This window comes from Ictidomys tridecemlineatus, chromosome 6 (genome assembly GCF_052094955.1).
Source record: "Ictidomys tridecemlineatus isolate mIctTri1 chromosome 6, mIctTri1.hap1, whole genome shotgun sequence".
Classification (NCBI taxonomy): Eukaryota; Metazoa; Chordata; class Mammalia; order Rodentia; family Sciuridae; genus Ictidomys; species Ictidomys tridecemlineatus.
The window spans coordinates 6017432-6030605 of NC_135482.1; the positions used below are offsets into that span (position 1 = coordinate 6017432).

At 39.3% G+C, this 13174-nt stretch overlaps 1 protein-coding gene and 1 pseudogene across 1 annotated transcript in view; one reads left to right on the forward strand and one right to left on the reverse strand.

The window, feature by feature from the left end:
- Positions 1–7546: 7546 nt before the first annotated feature.
- LOC101967089 (U2 small nuclear ribonucleoprotein B'' pseudogene) lies at positions 7547–8255 on the forward strand (annotated as a pseudogene).
- The window catches only part of Wbp2nl (WBP2 N-terminal like), a 42101-nt gene continuing 37137 nt past the window's right edge, over positions 8211–13174 (reverse strand). Inside the window, exons 7-9 of the mRNA XM_078052651.1 lie at positions 12273–12353; positions 11855–11960; positions 8211–10955 (exon numbers count right to left, since the gene is read on the reverse strand). The gene's annotated coding sequence lies outside the window, so the exon portion shown is untranslated. The remainder of the gene's footprint in view (positions 10956–11854; positions 11961–12272; positions 12354–13174) is intronic.

Consider the following 13174-nt stretch of genomic DNA (forward strand, 5'->3'; position numbering starts at 1 on the left):
GGATCTTAAAAGAGCGTACTATAGGGATACTGCCACATCAATGATCATAGCGGCACAATTCACAATAGCTAGTCTGTGGAACCAACCTAGATGCCCTTCAATAGATGAATGGATTAAAAATTTGTGGCATCTATACCCAATGGAGTACTATGCAGCACTAAAAAATGACAAAATCATCGAATTTGCAGGGAAATGGATGGCATTAGAGCAGAATATGCTAAGCGAAGCTAGCCAATCCTTAAAAAACAAATGCCAAATGTCTTCTTTGATATAAAGAAAGCAACTAAGAACAGAACAGGGAGGAAGAGCATGAGGAAAAGATTAATATTAAACAAAGACGAGTGGGGGGAGAGAAAGGGAGAGAGAAGGGAAAGCATATGAAAATGGTAGGAGACCCTCAATGTTACACAAAATTACATAGAAGAGGTTGTGAGGGGAAAGGGGAGGGAACAAGGGAGAGAACTGAACAACAGCAGATGAGGTAGAGAGGGAAGATGGGAGGGGAGGGGAGGGGAGGGGGGATAGTAGGGGATAGGAAAGGTAGCAAAATACAACAGTCACGAATATGCCATTATGTAAAAATGTGAGTGTGTAATCGATATGATTCTGCAATTTGTATTGGGGGTAAAAATGGGAGTTCATAACCCAATTGAGTCAAATGTATGAAAGATGATATATCATGAGCTTTGTAATGTTTTGAACAATAAAAAATATATATAAAAAAAAGCATGTGACCCTGCACCAGAGGGACTTGTGTCCACAGATCAATCAATAACATCCCTGCCTGGCTACCTATAATTTCAGAAATTTATTCCAGAACACTTTCAAAAATTCTAGGAAAGGAACACCTTAAAGACACCAATTAAATTATACTTCTGTACTAGAGGAATGGAGCTTCAAAATGCAGATTATTTCAAGGGAGAGGAAATAAAATTATATTTTTGTAACCTCATTCTGAAGTCTTAGAATCATGCACTTTAATTAAAACCCAACAAAATCTTCTGTTACTGTAATTGCTTCTTATACAATAAAGTGTAACGATCCGATCCATAAAAAAAAAAAAGAAATAACAACAACCTGAGAATCAATCTAACAAAAGAGGTGAAAGACCTCTACAAAGAAAGAAATTGAGGAAAACTGGAGAAGATGAAAAGACCTCCCATGTTCTCCAATAGGCAGAATTAAAATTGTAAAAATGGCCATGCTATCAAAAGTTCAGATTCAATGAACTTTTCATCAAAATTCAAATTACTTTCTTCACAGAAATAGAAAAATAAGTCATGAAATTCATTTGTAAAAATAAGAAACCCAGAATAGTCAAAGCAACCCTTAGAGAGAAAAGTGAAATAGGAGGTGTCACAATACCAGACCTAAAATTATACTATAGAGCTATAATAACAAAAACAGTATTATATTGGTTCCCAAACAGGCAAGAAGACCAATGGAACACATTAGAAGACACAGAGACAAACACACAAAAATACAGTTACCTTATTCTAGATAAAGTTACCAAAAATATACTTTGGAGAAAAGATAGCCTCTTTAACAAATGGTGCTGGGAGAATTGGAAATCCTCATGTAGTAGAATGAAATTTAACTCCTATCTCTCACCCTGCACAAAATTCAACTCAAAGTGGATCAAAGACCTAGGTAGTAGGACAGAAACCCTGCACATACTAGAAGAAAATGTAGGCCCAGCACTGCAACATTTGGCTCAGGAACTGATTTCCTTAACAAGACTCCTAAAGCACAAGAAGTAAAATCAAAAATCAATAAATGGGATAGATTCAAACTAAAAAGTTCTTTCACAGCAAAGGAAACATCAAGAGTGTGAAGAGAGAGCCTAAGGAATGGGAGAAAATTTTTACCACCTGCACCTCAGATACAGCATTAATTTCCAGGGTATATAAAGAACTTTAAAAAAAAAAGAAAAAGAACCCAATCAATATATGGGCAAAGGAACTGAACAGACCCTTCACAGAAGAAGAAATATGAATGGTCAACAAATATATGAAAAAATGTTCAACATCTTTAGCAATCAGAAAAATGCAAATCAAAACCACTCTAAGATTTCATCTCACTCCAATCAGAATGGCAATTATCAAAAATCAAAGTAATAATAAATGTTGGTGATAATATGGGGGAAAAGGTACACTTATACATTATGGGTGGGAGGACTGCAAATTGGTGCAACCAGCTCTGGAAAGCAGTATAGAGATTCCTCAAAAAACTTTGAATGGAACCACCACTTGACCCTGTTATCCCAATTCTTAGTATATATCCCATGGATTTAAAATCAGGATACTAAAGTGATGCAGCGACATTAATGTTTATACCAGCATAAGTCACAATGGCTTAGCTATGATCCAACCTAGGAGCCCCTCAACAGATGAATGGATAAATAAAATGTGGTATCAGAATATTTAAATAAAATGGCAAGAATGGTAGTTTTTGGCTATAAAAAAAAGATTCAAAAGGCTTTACAGTAAAACACAAAGTCTCCCTTTGATCCTTTCCCCCATTCATATAGCTCTCCAACCCGGAAGCCACCACTGCTTCTATTTTCTGTGGATCCCTCCAGAGATCTGCTAGATCACTCCAGATATGGGAAAATGACAGCATAGTAAATGATGTGAGAGCTGTGCCTTACTTTTTCTTTTTAAAGAACCCAGGGGTACTTTACCGCTGAGCCACATCCCCACCCCTCTTATTTATTTGAGACAGGGTCTCACTAAATTACCCAGGCTGGCCTTGAACTTGCAATCCTATTGCCTCAGCCTCCCTAGTCGCTCTAATTATAGGTGTGTACCCCTGCACCCAGCCTTACTTTTAAAATTTATTTTGGAAGTAGTTTCTTATTAGTACATTGTCACTTGCTGAATTCTTTTTAATGGTCCTCCAGTATTCCAATCAGAGATATTTAGACTGTTTCAGATTATCATTTCATAAGGTATCTCCCTTTTGGTTGGAGCCTGAAGAACAGAGGGAAGCCAGACTGGAACTGGGGCCCCAGTGACAATGAACAAAGTTATAAGTGAGGAAAGGAGGACGGATGGTTATAGGGAAAGGAAAGAACTCTGGGAGTCAGTAAGAAGCTGAGTGGTCAGATTAATCACCTACTGAATGTTGGAGTGAAAATCAGGATAGAGAATGAGCAGAAGGCACAGGCAAGAAAGTCCACAACGGAGGACTATAATGACCAAAGAGTAGCTACAACAAAGTATGGGCCCATCAGTAACCAAGAAGGTTCAAATTAAAACCATGATACAGATGTCTCACTAAAATCCTACAAGTGAGATTATGTCTAACTAAAAAGTTTCTTCATAACAAAGGAAATAATAAAAAGTGAAAATATCGCATAATAATGGGGAAAGTGTTTACAAAACACATATCTGAAAAGAAGTTAATGTTCAAAAGGAGTTCATACTTACAGGGGACAGACAGACATGAGTGGTGGGAATCCAAGAATAAGTCAATAGTTCTATATATTGGGGCTCACTGAGCTGACCCTCTCAGGTTTTCACTTTTTTAAAAAATGTTTTTAGTTGTCAATGGACCTTTATTTTTTTATTTATTTATAATGCAGTGCTGAGAATCAAACTCAGTGCCTCACACATGCTAGACAAGTGCTCTACCACTGAGCCACAACCCCAGCCCATACTTTCACTGTTTTTTTTTTTTTTGTAGTTTGTCACAATACCTTTATTTTATTTATTTATTTTTATGTGGTGCTGAGGATCGAACCCAAGGCCTCGAACGTGTTTGGCGAGCATTCTACCACTGAGCACAACCCCAGTCCCATGCTTTCACTTTTAAAAATCAATTTACCTAAAGTCTTGCCTGGTTTAAATCTACAGGATATGTTATATTTCTCAGCAAACTACCTATCATCTGCAAAATGTTAATAATATAATGTCCCAAATAATAAGAAGAATACAAGTTACCCTGAAGCATGGGACTTTTGTGACACTACACAGACCAGATCCCAGAACTCAGGGAGATAAGGATAATTCTCTTTAACCATAAAATTTGTAAGAAAAGGTCCCAATTAGAAAGGGTCAGCATGGGCCAAAGTTACCTAGAGTTGTCATGGCAGTGGGGACTTGAAAGTCTCATGTCATTCCACTGTCAATCAAAAGTCAAGAAATGGACCTGGGAGGGACTCTGGAAACCTCAAGGGATCCCAATAAAACCAGAGAGCAGGAGAGGAGCTCCGTCCTTCTCTCTGAGAGGACCACTCTCTCCCTTAAGAGTGGTCCCTTTCCCCTTTCCTACCCGCTCTAATAAACTCATTCCTGATACTCTGAGCAACATGGCTGAAATCTTTCTGGCCTGATCACAAGAATGAGGGTTTGTAGGCATGGGGGTCTCCCTACTGCTTCAGTTTTTCAGAATGTCCCAGGCTTGTAACAATATAACTCAATACAAAAAGTACAATAACCCAATTCAAAATTTAGCAAAGAATCTAAATAGATACATTCAAAAGAAGAAATTCAGAATGTCAACAAGCATGTGAAAAGATGCTCAATATCTCTAATCATCAGGTAAATGCAAATCAAAACCACAATGAGATGGGATTTCAATTATATTATTATCATTGACAATAATAAACATTAGCAAGGATGTAGAGAAATGGTACCTTGTACAATGTTGGTGGAAATATGAATTAGTAGAACAATTATGGAAAATAATAGGGGGATTTCAAAAAATTAAAAATAGGCTGGGCACAGTGGTGCATGCCTGTAATCCTAGCAACTCCAGGAGGCTGAGGCAGCAGGATCACAAGTTTGAGACCAGCCTCAGCAACTTATAAAGCTGTCTCAAAGTAAAAAATAAAAAGGGCCAGGAATGTAGCTCAACTGGGAAGCACCCCTGGATTCCATCCCTAGGATCACAAAAAACAAACAAACAAACAACAAAATAAAAACTAAAACTAGAACTATAATATGATTTAGCAATCTCACTTCTGGGATACATATCCCAAGGGGACTGAAAATAGGATCAAAAAAAAGATACTTCCACTTTTATGTTCATTGCAGCATCTTGCACAAAAACCAACATTCGGAAGCAATCTGAATGTCCTTTGTTGAATGAATAAAGAAATACACACACACACACACACACACACATACACACACACGCACGCACGCACACGCACGCACGAACATTAGTTCTAAAAAAGAAAAAAATTGGGGCTGGGTTGTGATTATAGTGGAGTACTTGCCTTGCACGAGTGAGGCACTGGGTTCGATCCTCAGCACGGCATAAAAATACATAAATAAAATAAAGGTATTGTGTACAACTAAAAAATAAATATTAAAAAATACTAAGAATATGAAAAAAGAAACAAATACAGGGCTGGGGATGTGGCTCAAGCGGCACTGCGGCCCGGGTTCGATCCTCAGCACCACATACCAACAAAGATGTTGTGTCCGCCAAGAACTAAAAAATAAATGTTAAAAATTCTCTCTCTGTCTCACTCTCTCTCCTCTCTCACTCTCTCTTTAAAAAAAAAGAAAAAGAAACAAATACATATGTATGTTCCTGAACCAATCAGCAGAGCAAGAACACACCCACACCCACACATACACACAAAAAAGAAAGCAAAAAGATTCTTTTTTAAAAAATTTTTTTTATAGAGATAGAGAGAGAATTTTAATATTTATTTTTAGTTTCTGGCGGACACAACATCTTTGTTTGTATGTGGTGCTGAGGATCGAACCCGGGCCGCACGCATGCCAGGCAAGCGCGCTACCACTTGAGCCACATCCCCAGTCCCAAGAAAAAGATTCTTAATGAAAAATGAAGGAACTATCTCTACTGGGATAGTAAGACTAGTCAACCAGAATGGCTGGTCATTTCTATGCTCATCTGTCTCTTTCTGCTTCTTCTTGAGCACTGTAGAGAAATAGAACAAGGGCTTGGGGTTATTAGCTCCCTTCCTCTTTTTGTGTTGTTTTCTGAGCTGCCAGTTGGAAGCATGAGGTAGGATGGGATGGGAAATACTATCAGTTGCAATTTTGTCCACACAGACCAGACTGGTGCACTCCCAGGGTGGAGCTGCTGCAGAGCTCTATGAGGGCAGTTCTGGCATGTGGGGCTTAGGTCTGATCAGACTTCAGGGGCTTTTTTTTTTTTTTTTTTTTTGAGAGAGAGAGAGAGAATTTTTTAAATATTTATTTATTTTAGTTATCGGCGGACACAACATCTTTGTTTGTGGTGCTGAGGATCGAACCTGGGCAGCACGCATGCCAGGCGAGCGTGCTAAACTACCTCTTGAGCCACATCCCCAGCCCAAGAGGCTTTGTTGTGTCAGATCCGGAAAGATTAGATCAACACCCCCATAGAGCCTGGAGTTGCAAATCTCTGATAGGAGTCTGGAGCCTCCTAAGAATTCTACTCTTGGAACAGGGAAGCGAATCCTCCACCCCTTTGCTGCCCCAAAATACAGCCTTCCCAGACTTAGCCCAAGTGTATTCACACCTGCCTGTTCAGATTCCTGACCTGCTTCAGCTGGTCATGGGAGCCATTAGACTTAAAGGAGAAGGAAGGTAGGCTCCCCTTTGCTTCCCCCCCCCCTTGGTACTGGAGATCGAACTCAGGGACACTTAACCACTGAGCCACATCCCCAGCCCTATTTTGTATTTTATTGAGAGACAGGGTCTCACTGAGTTGCTTAGTGCCTTGCTTTTGCTGAGGCTGGCTTCAAACTCATGATCCTCCTGCCTCAGCCTCCGGAGCCACTGGGATTACAAGCGTGCACCACCTCGCCCAGCTCCTCTTGGCTTTTCTGACTTGAATCCCCTGGTACAATTTTCTCTATTTCTGTTCTGCTAGGTACATCCTAGGCCACATGGTAGGTGCCTGAGAGACAGTATGGCAGTGTTTATTATGATCTTCCACAGCAGCTGCAGCATGGCTATGATGCCTCCCACCTCATGATGCCTCCCTCCTCAACTCCCCATAGCCAGTTGAGAAACACCGAGCACTTTCAAATACCAGTGCACAGTATAACTGAATCATCTCAGTTCAGGTTGCTTTTCTGATCTCAAGTTTTTTCTATACCAAATAGTTTCTGTGTTCTCCCTCCCTCATGCTGAATCAGTGCTGCTACAGCTGCTGCTACCATTAACCATTTTAGCTCTTCAATGCACCTAAATTTCTGAGTCTCTAAGACACTCTGATGGTCCAATATTGAATTTTAGTGAAATCCCTCTTTTACCCACCTCACTGAGAAGCAGTACTCTTGCTGCTTGAATCCTGAGCCATGGGAGAAACTAGGAAATTATCTTTCCTCTAATCTGCCATCTTGAATCCTCCCATACAAGATTTTCAAGCAAGCAGCCAGGCACCAGGCAAGGAAGATTAAGCCAAATGTGAAGAAAAGGGATATTAGCTTTTGCGGAAACTCAAATCCTGAAATTGGGATTAAGACCAATGCTCAAGCCGGTACCTGCCTCTGTTTCCGGCTTTGGCTTCTTAGACCTCAGGTGGGTAGAAGCGGCTTGTATCTTTCGGTTGTTGTTGCTGGCCCGATTCTAACCGGAGCAGACAAGACACGAAGGCTACTTGAAGAATCTGACCCAAACATGGACATCAGACCAAATCATACAATTTATATCAACAATATGAATGACAAAATTAAAAAAGAAGAATTGAAGAGATCCCTGTATGCCCTTTTTTCTCAGTTTGGGCATGTGGTAGATATAGTGGCTTTAAAGACTATGAAGATGAGAGGGCAAGCCTTTGTTATTTTTAAGGAACTATGCTCATCCACAAATGCTTTGAGACAGTTACAAGGATTTCTATTTTATGGTAAACCAATGCAAATCGAGTATGCAAAAACAGATTCTGATATAGTATCTAAAATGTGAGGCACTTTTGCCGATAAAGAAAAGAAAAAAGCCAAAACTGTGGAATAGACTGCAGCAACTGCAAACAAAAAGCCTGGTCAGGGAATACCAAATTCAGCTAATCCCCAAGGAAATTCAACACCAAATCCTCAGGTCCCTGATTACCCTCCAAACTATATTTTGTTCCTTAATGATTCACCAGAAGAGACTAATGAGATGATGCTGTCCATGCTGTTTAATCAGTTCCCTGGTTTTAAGGAAGTGTGTCTGGTACCTGGAAGGCATGACATTGCTTTTGTTGAATTTGAAAATAACGGACAGGCTGGAGCTATCAGGGATGCTTTACAAGGGTTTAAGATCACACCATCCCATGTTATGAAAATCACTTATGCCAAGAAATAACATTTAGGATAGTCATCTTTAATGGACTTGGTATTATTTATGGTGTTTGTTTTGATAACATTTGGCCAGGTCATTTTAACGGTTGGAGGTTGGGGAGAAGTGAAAGTGAAATTTTGATGAAAGACTTAAAAATTCAACCATTCTTTCTTTAGCCTGAGTGAACTATGAAATGCGAAGACCTTAATTTTGTACAATAAACTTCTCTTTGTATTCTGTAAAAAAAAAAAAAAAAAAAAAAAAAAGACCAATGCTCAAAAAGTAGAGGGGATGCAAAGAGGATAGCAGGGAAATGAAAATCTGGGAGGTGGGGGAAGGAATTATGAGTCTCTCAAGGAGCAGGTGTTGGGCTCCAGCTCCACAGTCCTCAGGGGCAACGTGGCACATAGAGTCACAACTATTCGTAATCTTATGTTACAATCCCACCCAAGATTCTGGGGTAACAAGGAAAATGCCACACTCTCAGACTTGATGGGACTGCCAGACTGGACAGTGCTGTTTCAGAAGTATTGTGATGACTGGCAGTGCCTTCTCAGCAACTTGACACCACATAAAATCTGGATACTTTTGCATAATCTTGGAATTTGTGAGGAGCCTACCAACTAGGTAGATGATGGGAGGGGTCCTGGTAACAGAATTAAATTTAAGGAAAACAGACATGAAATATTTCTTTCTTCACCTAGTGTTCTACGGATTGAAAAAAATCACACCAGCTATACCTTTTCCCTGATTCCTCATTGTTGAGAAAGGAAAGTTCTGGTTAGCAGGCTGGTGGGCATGCACTCACTCATGGAAAGAAGTATTTGGGGGTTCATGTTTTGGGTCCACTCTAAAATGCCTTCTTTCCATCTCTGTATTTCTAATACAAAATGAGGAGACAGAATAGACAATAGAGCAGTTTCTGTATCACAGCCAGGGAAGAGTTAGGAAGAAGAGTGGAATCCACAAGCACAAAAATAAAGTACCCAGGGGCTGGAGTTGTGGCTCAGAGGTAGAGCACTTGCCTAGCATATGTGAGGCACTGGGCTCAATCCTCAGCAACACATAAAAATAAATAAATAAAGTAAATGTATAAAAAAAAAAAAAGAAAGAAAGTACTCAAAATTATCAGTGGGTGTCATAAGGACCCAATGAGTACTTTGAGATTGTAGCAGGCCCAGCTAAATTCTTACTGAGTTTGTCCTAAACAGAACAAACAGTCCCTTTGAATATACAGGACACAAAGCACTTCTCATAAAAAATACCTCTTATAGAAAGAATTTGACTCAATCTTTTGGAAATAATTGTACCAGGCAGTGAGAGCTAACAGTAGGTATGCCACACAGTACTATGTGGAACCACACTTGGTTCTGCTTGGTCCCAAATAGCCAGCTTGGTGGAAAAATAGCAGCTTGGTGGACCAGGTGAACAGGTACCTTTAGCAGAAGAGAACATGAAAGTCTCCCACTCTCAGGAGACTCAGGCCTGCTACACTTTCTAGATAATTGGACCTTACCTCAAATCTACTGGAAGGAAGAGGAGAAAAGTTGAATTTTTACTTTTTATATTTCAAGTCCCTATATGTTTGCAAAATATCAGTTATTTAGAGAACTATTAAGGTATAAAAGAGGCCACACCCTGTTCCCAACTCACCGTCACATTCCAGCAGACACTGAAAAGTTGAACATGGGGAACCTTATTCCTGCTCTAGTTCAAAGAATCTCTCCTTTCTTCCTCTTTTGTCATTTTTGCCCATGTACAGTGGTTTGGAAGTAAGAAGAAACATTCTTATAAGAAAAATATGTCGTCAATTTCCTGTAAAAACTTTGGAGAAAGAGTCAGATCTGTGGCCTGTGTTCAATATGTAGCATGGTCTGGATTCCCTGTTTGGAGCTTTGAGAAAGGGTTATAGCTATATTTTCCCTTCTCCTCTGTCAGTTACCTAGGCAAAGTGACAATCTCCATGCTATTGACATTCCAGCTGCCTAGACCCATGACTCTGTGACAATACTTTCAAAGTGATAGCAGCAGCTACTTTCCATATTACCATATGTATTCTTTTTTTAAAATATTTTTTTACTTGTAGATGGACACAATACTTTTATTTATTTATCGTTTTATGGTGCTGAGGATTGAACCCAGTGCCTCCCACATGATTTAAATGTACCACTGAGCCACAATCCCAGTCCATCATATATCTTTTTAAAGAAGGTCTCCCATTCTCTGTAAATTGGAATTGAAGTTCTTTTTCTCTAGAATGGAAAGAAGGTCTTTAACTTCTCTTCACTGTTAGAAAGAGCTTTAAGGTTCAGCAACTCCAGACAGCTGCAATGGATAATAAGCCATAGGGACTGTGGAACCTAAGGGCCCAACAGCCACAGACTGGGCCATTCTAACTCTAATGTCTCATCATTCCAGAAAGTGTTTCCTAAAGTTTGTTCACTAATAGTTTTTCTACACTATTTAGTGAATAACATAATCTAATGTCAAATAACTTTGGAAAAATAAATTTTGAAAATCTCTCCTTCTTAGAGATTTATGGCATTCATTAGCATATTCGAGACTCTGAGAAGCTATGAGGAAACCAGATAGATTTTGACCCAATAACCCCCTCTTCACATAACACCCAGTAATATTTACCTGACTTCCTTGGGGAAAGTGGTCCTGCACAACATAGAAGAATCTGGTTTCCTAATTCTTACATGGAGAATCAATGCCTCTAACCTGTTTTAAGGAAATCATTCAAATATTTTAAAAGGCTCTATATACAAAGAAGTTAATTACAAAGTTGTTCATAATAGCAAAAGCCTGATAAAAACTCAAATAACTTAAAATAAGGTTGAAAAAATATATTATGGTACAACTGTGCCAATATATATTATGTACCCACTAGCAATATTTCTGAGACATTCTTAACCTATGCAAATGTAAAATAATTACAGGTGAAAAGCTGTACATATAGCATAGCTTCAACTATATACAAAACATACAGAAAAAAATATTGATTTAAATGTACAAAGATGTTGTGTCCGCTGAAAACTAAAAAATATTTTTAAAAAACCTTAAAAAAATGTCTTGTGAGTCCAGTAATATTACAGACTTAGAGCTCCTGAAATACTTCTGCTTCTAAATACTTGGTATAATATTTTTAAAGCCTCATAGTTGATGAGCCTATAAGATAATTAAGAAAGATTAATGAAATTAGAAACTTGGTCAGAGTGGAAGAATAGTAGCTCTGAAGGGATGAAAACTTTGGAATAGTCTAGAATGGTGGTTCTCCACAGGGATGATACTGCCCCCAGGGGCAATGGGGAAATAAGCCCTCCTTCCACCAGCACTGTTGAACCAGGTGAGACCAACTGGATAATAAGCCATAGGGTCTGTGGAACCTAAAGGCCCAACAGCCACAGACTTGGCCATGGGAAGATACAGAGAGGTGCCAGGGATGCAGTTGACATGGTAGGGAATGTGGTGGCCCCTGGGGGCACAAAGCTCGGAAGATAGAGCTCTGAGTGAGCAGGTGGAGCATCAGCAAGGGAAGAGCCTGAGGAAGATGCAAGGTCTGAGGGTGTACCAATTCCCAGGAGGCTGCACTGAGTAGGCTGGCTGCACTGGATACTGACCTTTGCTGTTCATGGTAGCAGCGGGTCCAGTTTGACTCCGTGTTGCTGACGGTTATTTTTTTTTTTTTGTCCTCTTCTTGTTCAGAGTCACTCGATATCTATAAATCTTTAGAGATTAAAATGATTTCTTATTTCAGGTTGCATTTTGCTAACACTAGTCAAGTTGAGTATCTTTGGAAATATTTTTCAGTCATGTTATTGCCTTAATTGGAAATTCATCTTTTGTCCATTTTTTCCCTTTGGGGTTGATTTGTGGTTCTTCACATATTCTGACTATAAATCATTTGTTCATTAATCTATATGTTGGAAATGATTTTCTCCAAGTCTGCTGTTGCTGCCCCCAACTCTCGCGGGTAGCTGAACTTAAGCTCGTATGAATCTCCAGGGACACCAAATAAAACACAGACAGACACTTTACCTTTAAACAAGCTTCAGGATGGTTTCTCCTCTCTCGGCCTCAGGCTCCCCAAATGGGAGAGCAAGAGAAAGTCAGGAGAGGCTGGCAAGAGAGAGAGAGCATGGTCGATAGTGGGCTTTTACTGGGGGGGGGGACCTCTTGTTCTTAGAAAGTTCCATCCAAAAAAGGCCAGAAGGGGCAGGGTTACAAGGGATTATAATTATAATTCAACCCAAGGGGAGTCACCTACATCTGAAGACACGCCCTCAACTTCCTGAACCAGGACAATGCCCAGATCACTACAAAATGTAGTGGTCAAAGCCTCTCGCTTCAGGATTGAAGGCGTGAGTCATTCAGAGTGGCTCCCCACATGCTGTCTTTTTTTAAAATATTTTTGTTGTTGTTGATAGACCTTTGTTTTATTTATTTATGTGTGGTGCTGAGAAGCAAACCCAGTGCCTCACTCATGCCAGACAAGTGCACTACTGCTAAGCCCCAGCACCAGCCCCTGCTGTTTATCTTTTAACTTTTATTACACTTAAGTTTTAAATTTTGACATAGTCAAGTTTGATACTCTTTCCTTTTCTTTTTGGTCTTCTCAAAAGCTCCTTTCTCTACCTCCAGACATCATTTTCAACAGCTGCATAATACTTCATTTATAAATATATCATAATGTATTAAATTTTCTCTTATTACTTGAAATTTAGGTTATCCCATCCTTTCATTAATGTACAAAATAATGTGAAAAATAACTGTGTTCATCATGATATTCTTAGGACATGTCTCAGTGCCTATAAAGAAAGCATAATAAATGTTTCTTGAATAGGGATGAGGAGAAAAGCAGGAAGCTTTTCCAAACTCTTATACAAAATGTCAAAAATGCAGCCTAAAATCAACCAAATTATTGGCAATATTGGCAAAAT